Genomic DNA, 6550 nt, shown 5'->3' with positions numbered 1-6550 from the left:
CCAATTTCGTGCAGTTTTGACTGTTAGGTCACAGATACCTGCAATTACAACACCTCATTTTTACTTTTTAGTGTTTAACTAGGTGGCGCTATACATGAAATGAGTGGTTATGGAATGGGTTGACATGGCCCCTTGAGATCAACATACAAAAAAAATGGTCCTCCTAAACCTTACGGTTCTCGAGATATTCACAGAAAACTGTGTCTGCCCTACCCTCCTTTCGGGGGGTGCAGTCCAGCGGGGGGCTACAGATCAAAACGAAAAACGATGGTTCCATGCTATCCATATGGGGTTACATGCCCACCAAGTTTCGTCTACCCCGGTCTTTCAGTGTCCCGGGAATCCTTGACGGAAATTTGGACATGCGAAAAAAAAAAAAAAAAAACCTATATGACCGCCGCTTCGCTGCGCGGCGGTCATAATAATGAGCTGTAAAGTAACTCAGACTTTTAACAAAAACAATTTTTTAAAGGATATCGACTAATTATCGTTATCGTCAAAATCACAAAAAATATTGAGATATTATTTTTTGTCCATATAAACCCACCCCTATATATATATATATATATATATATATATATATATATATATATATATATATATATATATATATTTTATATATACATACACACACACACATACAGTATATCCATGCATATATACATATGTATTGTATGTAGTATTGCATTACTAGCCTATTCTAATTTGGTTTGTTCTATAGAGCTGCACAGTCCCGCCCACAGCCAAAATGCGGTTAGGTGCCGGATGTAAGATTCCCATTCATTTGTCCCATTGACGTTTGGAAAAATCCGTATCTAAAGAGTTTTACAGCAAGTCTTAGGCTAACCAGCTACTGGCATAACTCATAAGCATACAAAACATATCATTTGAAAGTGAAAAAAGCGAAGAGAAAATACAAAAAAGTCAAAGGTACAAGATTGTGTACATATTTTCATTTCCGAGCGAAGGAACTACTCATCCCATAAACCACCGCGCCTCACTGAATAATATAGGCAAAATCGGCGCGATTTATTTTGCCATTTCCAACCGGCGACAGCACGCCAACTCTTTCCTCCAAACAGTGATTTTTATGTAGTGAATGTGCAGTTAATAGCAGTTATTTCAGGAGTAATCGTGTAAATAATAGTGTTTTGATATTGAATTTTATATTTATCATTGTGTATTTTATATCGTGTGTGTGTGAAAGCGGTTAACGTTAACGTTAACGTTAACTGACTCATCCTATGCGGTCATCACTGCTCAGTCGGGCTGATGCATGGACTGGTGCATGGTCTGCTCTTGGACCACCATATTCAGTTTATTTATTTGCCCTGAATTATTATACAAAATGTTCATTAAATGCACAAAGTATTCCTAGGTTAATGATTGATATGAATCATACAGTATGAAGGCTACAGTAGCCTAGCCAATGTTAACTAGCACTGCTAGCAGCATTAACGTTACCAACCTCCCTGCTTAACTCACCACAACTTTGTAGGTCCCTCATGCTGGCCCTTACAAAACCCACAAACTGACTCTCGGACACACAACAGTTAATAATGTGACCCGATTTAAAGTGTCTTTCACCCCTTTGGACACTCACTAAAACATAATATATTTCATACCTGTGTTGCAGCATGTAGACTAATGTTAGCTGCATTATGTAATGACATACAATGTCGGAAATGCTAAAGGTTAACCTGAAAAGTTTGAGTGTTTAAACTAACATTTACAGTGGTCTATTTGATAGTGTATTGGCCCTGACTAAGTTTGTGTGATGTATAAACCCCAATCCTTGTTGATACAAGTACCAATATTCGTCAAGAAAGTTTTTAATCACATTAAGATTTTCACCATAGGCAGTAAAAGACTCTTTGTCAATATTTTTCGCTGAGAAAGTTTCAAACTAGAACTATCAAAGATTGTCTTTGGAACTATGACCATAACGGCCTTTCCACCAATCAGAGGCATCACTGTGGGATTGTGGGATTGTTTAGGATTGTGGGTAATGAAGTACTTATCCAAGAGATCGCGAATAAAAGGCATTTATCTCAAAACAAGGTTAGTGCCTCATGAACTCTTGGTGTCTATAGGAGCATATACAATCGCTTAGTACAGCCGTAGCTGGTTTTAAGTCTACCACGTGCAGTTAAGTTTTTATGGCTTATACCGCAATTGTCAATGGAGAAATTGCATTGAATTTTTACATCCGGCATCGGCTGTGGGCGGGACTGTGCAGCTCTATTGACATGGAATGAATGAACAGGCACACGTGACTATGGAGTAGGTCTACTTCACAATTCAGATTTTCAGATGGTGCGTTGTGGCTGACAACGGCCCTAAAATCAAGTGTCTAGGTTTATTGCTGGTTCCTGGTTGCTGTAGTGCAATGATGTCATCTGCTGGCCGTGCCGCGCAATAGCGGCACAACATATGTAATTTCACTGGACATTACGGTAAAAATCTTGTTTTTCCTTACTAATATTCGTGTCATCCAGCTAACACATTGCTTAATTCTTTTGACATTTCGTTCCTTTATAAATTGTAATGTAATATAAAGGTACGTTTTTGAATGTCATTACTCTGACATGTGAGGGATAACGGCCACCGACGTGACCTGTTATACGTGACTCATGGACAAGGGGAAATGCCATTAACTCGGCGTCACGCAGCGGCAATTTTCTTAATATCGATATTTCTCCACATTACTTGATCCAAATTGTCATTTTTGCTGGATAAATGTTGTTTCGTATCAAAGTGGAATGGTTGTTGTCATAAGTCAGCGGCATTAGTTTGAGCACATAATTGAGGTTTTGTTTACGTGTTCAATGTAAGTCAATGGGCGCCGGTATTCGGCCAATAGCGGCGTCCAAAGAATCTTTTGCCGGATAGCGAGACAGCGGTGGCTGCAGGGGCATGTTTTAAGACCTCAGCTATCAGGAGCTCCACCTCCTCTTCCAGCCCTGGCTTCCATGTCATGATTGCTTCTGTAATAAGATTGAATTTGTGATCAAGAGTCCATGAACCACAGCACAGGACAGGCCCAAAAATGGGCGTGTCACCAACACTCAGGGAGAGATGAAGTGCACAGCTAACTGTCTGTATCATAGAAAGAAAACTGATAAACTCACCTGCACAACAGGCCATAAAAGTAAATAAAACACTCAGTAAATAACGTTAGTACATGCCATTTCCCTCGCCACTGACTGTATCGCCATGGCAACACCAAACGGTCTCACAAAACTCTAAGTTAACGTAACGTTATTTAACCGTAAAATAATCCACGAAATGTCAAAAGACAGGGAATAATCTTAAACACATTTCCCTTTCTAACATAAAAACATCAGAAAACAATAAAAACACTTACAGAACTGAGCTGTATTTGGGTAATGGTGATGGTTTTATACAGTTAGCAGCTAGCATGTTCTGTAATATCTACATTGAACTCAGTATTACAGATAGCCTACACTTTAGGAAATAAAGTGAAACTCACCAAAACAGTCTTCAATACTATTGAAAGCACCACAAAATTGTCGCTTAGATGTGATAGAACAGACTCGGTTTGGTGATAAAAAAGACGTGAAAGGTGTTTAATTCCTATATAGTTCGGTGCTGTATGTTGTCCCATGATGAATGATTTTGCGTCTTTTCGTTTTTTTTCCGTTAGGTGAACTGCTCGCGTCTAACTCATACCAGAGAATGTCTAATAAGGGCTCTGCTCATACTAGCTCGTGGCTAGGAAGGCGTCTTAAAGGGGCAGTAACATTAATTTAAAAGTGGTGATCATACAAATTATTAAAGTTGAAGGCTTTTGGTAACAAGTGTATTTATTAAGAAATGTCTTTAGTCTGTTTATTATTCTATTTTGAACCATTCAGTTGTGACCAAGCATGGAGATTACTTGGACACACTCATCTGTGAGCTACAGGCATAAAAACAAGACCAATTTGTCAAACCCAGCTAGCTAGACACAATTGTTCTTTTATAGCTGCCCTCGCACACTTTTTCATTTCGCTGGATATTTTATTCAACTGTTTCTCAGCATAATGTATGTATGTAAACAGAAAGTAAGACATTCTTACCCTTTTTTTTCCTTTTCCAGGAACCGAACTGAAGATGCTGGGATCCACCATTTTAAAGAGGACTGGAGGCAAAAGGACATCTTGACAACCCTCAGCTGCAACAGCAGAACCAGCCCCTCTGCGGCTTAAGGACAACTTCAGCTTGATAGAAAACTGGGGGGCAGTTACCTTTGGGGTCTAGTGTTTCCCTGTCCCTTATATGCCTTGTGAATCACTGTTTTAAATGGGAGATGCCGACCACAGTCTTTGTTTGTTGTTTCCGATAGTATTTTGAAATAGCCTCTATAGTTCTGTTAATTGGGCAAAATGTCCTGCGTGAGAGTGTGATTAGTAAATGATATACCCATGGCTGTATTACATTTGTGCTGCACCTCAAGCCTTGTCCATACAGCCACCAGCTTGTTCAACGCATTTCTTGTCAGGCCATTTTTCCTAGTATACCTGTTCAAGTGGAAGCATTTGATGGGTTAACTTTCTTTCTATGTAGTGCTACTCTGTGTGCTACTTTGTGTGTTTTGTTGGAAGGTCTGTGGAAAATTGTGTTTATAAGGCTTAGCTTGACCTAGGACCTTGGACCATGGCGAGTTTTAGGGTGTGCAAGAGAGTTTATGCTGTGTAGTCATCTTTTTTTGGTGGTCTTGGTCCTTTGAAAAATAGAAACTTTTTTTTTATTTTGCCCTCTGTGTGGGGTTGTTTAGTGGCCAGTAGCTGTCCTCTGAAATGGAAAACAAAAACAAAACAAAAAAAACCCCTCACAACAGCATTGGTGTTTTGCAGAACTTGCACAGAATTTGTGACATGATTGACATAAAGGTTTTTAGCATGTATTCAACATTAGTCGGAGTACTAAAATTCAAGATCAATGACTGTTTTGAGGTGACTGAAACAAAGTTCAATCAAGATTCCTGTTAGGGAAAAATAATCTTCATGGCCATTCTTCATGACATTGCAGTATGTTGTCATTTGTGCTGTCATCAGAGTATTATCATTGCAATTTTTCATACAGACACAATATTTTTTACTGTAATTAACTTCTCTGTGTTTGATTACAAAATGAGTATTGTGGAGTTTTTGGGATAAAAGACTGTTATTGTGGCCAGTAATTGGATAACAAGAGGGAGATCTTAGTCAAAATTGCACTAGACAGCATTAACATTAGGATTGGATTCTGATTAGCAGTCACTGTTTTAGCTACTCTCCACCTCAGCCGCTCCAAGGCCTTCATGCTCTGTACTGGTTGACCAATGCCTACCCTGCAATGTGGTTTGTTAGTACATCACTTCAATCTGTGAAACGCATGAATTTGACTTCAAATGTTGTTTTAATAGAAATAATTGTCGTTGTGATTTATTTATGTGGTCCCTGTATATGCATTTAAAATAAATGCTTCATCAATTCAGTATCTGAATATCATTGCTATTTTTTTCAACTGGGTCAGAGTTTGTGGAACTGATAATTGTTATGTAGTTCTGGATTAATCCTAGTTGAGCACAAATAGTTTCTGTGGGAATTGAGTCATCCCTAGGTAGTGAATAAACAATACAAACCAGTGGTTAATTTTTCCGGCTCGAAGATAGTTTGACTTAGAAAAAAATCTGTTATTTTATAGCATGTTAGCCTATGGGTTTTACTTGGCTGTCTAGATATAACTTTCACTCACCTGAACTTTGAACTCAAACATTTGAATGTGTGAATAAAAAATAGAAATAATTATCCCAGAAAGTCCCAGAAATATGACTTGAATATAAGTTAGTTAGTTATTAACAAATAATTGATAAACTTTTAGAATACTTTGAGCACTGATGCAGTCAGCATAGGCCTCTTACATTGTTTGCAGGTAGGCCTACATTTCATTCCGTTTTCGATGGCAAACGCGAAACAGCGCAAAACAACCACCAGTGGACAAAAAGAGTATTACATGTGTACTGTTCAGACTCGCCATAGAGAATGAATGGGGAAATTACGGAGGTAATAGTTTGACGATGTCTTACTCCCGTGCGGGGCAGATGCTATATACCACGGACATGTTTTGCGGGGCCACCCAAAATGAGTTGGCGGGCCGTAGTTTGGGGACCACTGATTTAGGTTAAGTTTATAACGTTGTGGACGGCCACCAAGCATCTTCTGCCTCACGGCTGCGCGCGCATCTAGTTTTGTTGGTAGACGGGAAACCCGTGTACATCAAGAAATGGCACTTAGGCTAACCTGTAAGCTAGGCTAGACTACTTGAACTGCAGCCCACAGGTTGGGGGAAAAAACATGGCCTCAAAGACAACCCACCTGGAGAAAAAGAATGATGGCTCCCAAGCGGAAGCACCTAGAAACATCCATCAGATTCAAAGCCTGTACGAATTTCTATATCTTATATTAATCCTGTAGCTGAGGATGTGATTCCTCTCAATGAAGGAGTACTGATGTTCTGAAAGAGATTCATGGTGATTTTATGGAAGTACCAGAGCCCGTCTACG

This window comes from Alosa alosa, chromosome 14, assembly GCF_017589495.1.
Source record: "Alosa alosa isolate M-15738 ecotype Scorff River chromosome 14, AALO_Geno_1.1, whole genome shotgun sequence".
NCBI lineage: Eukaryota > Metazoa > Chordata > Actinopteri > Clupeiformes > Clupeidae > Alosa > Alosa alosa.
This window is presented reverse-complemented; position numbering follows the sequence as displayed.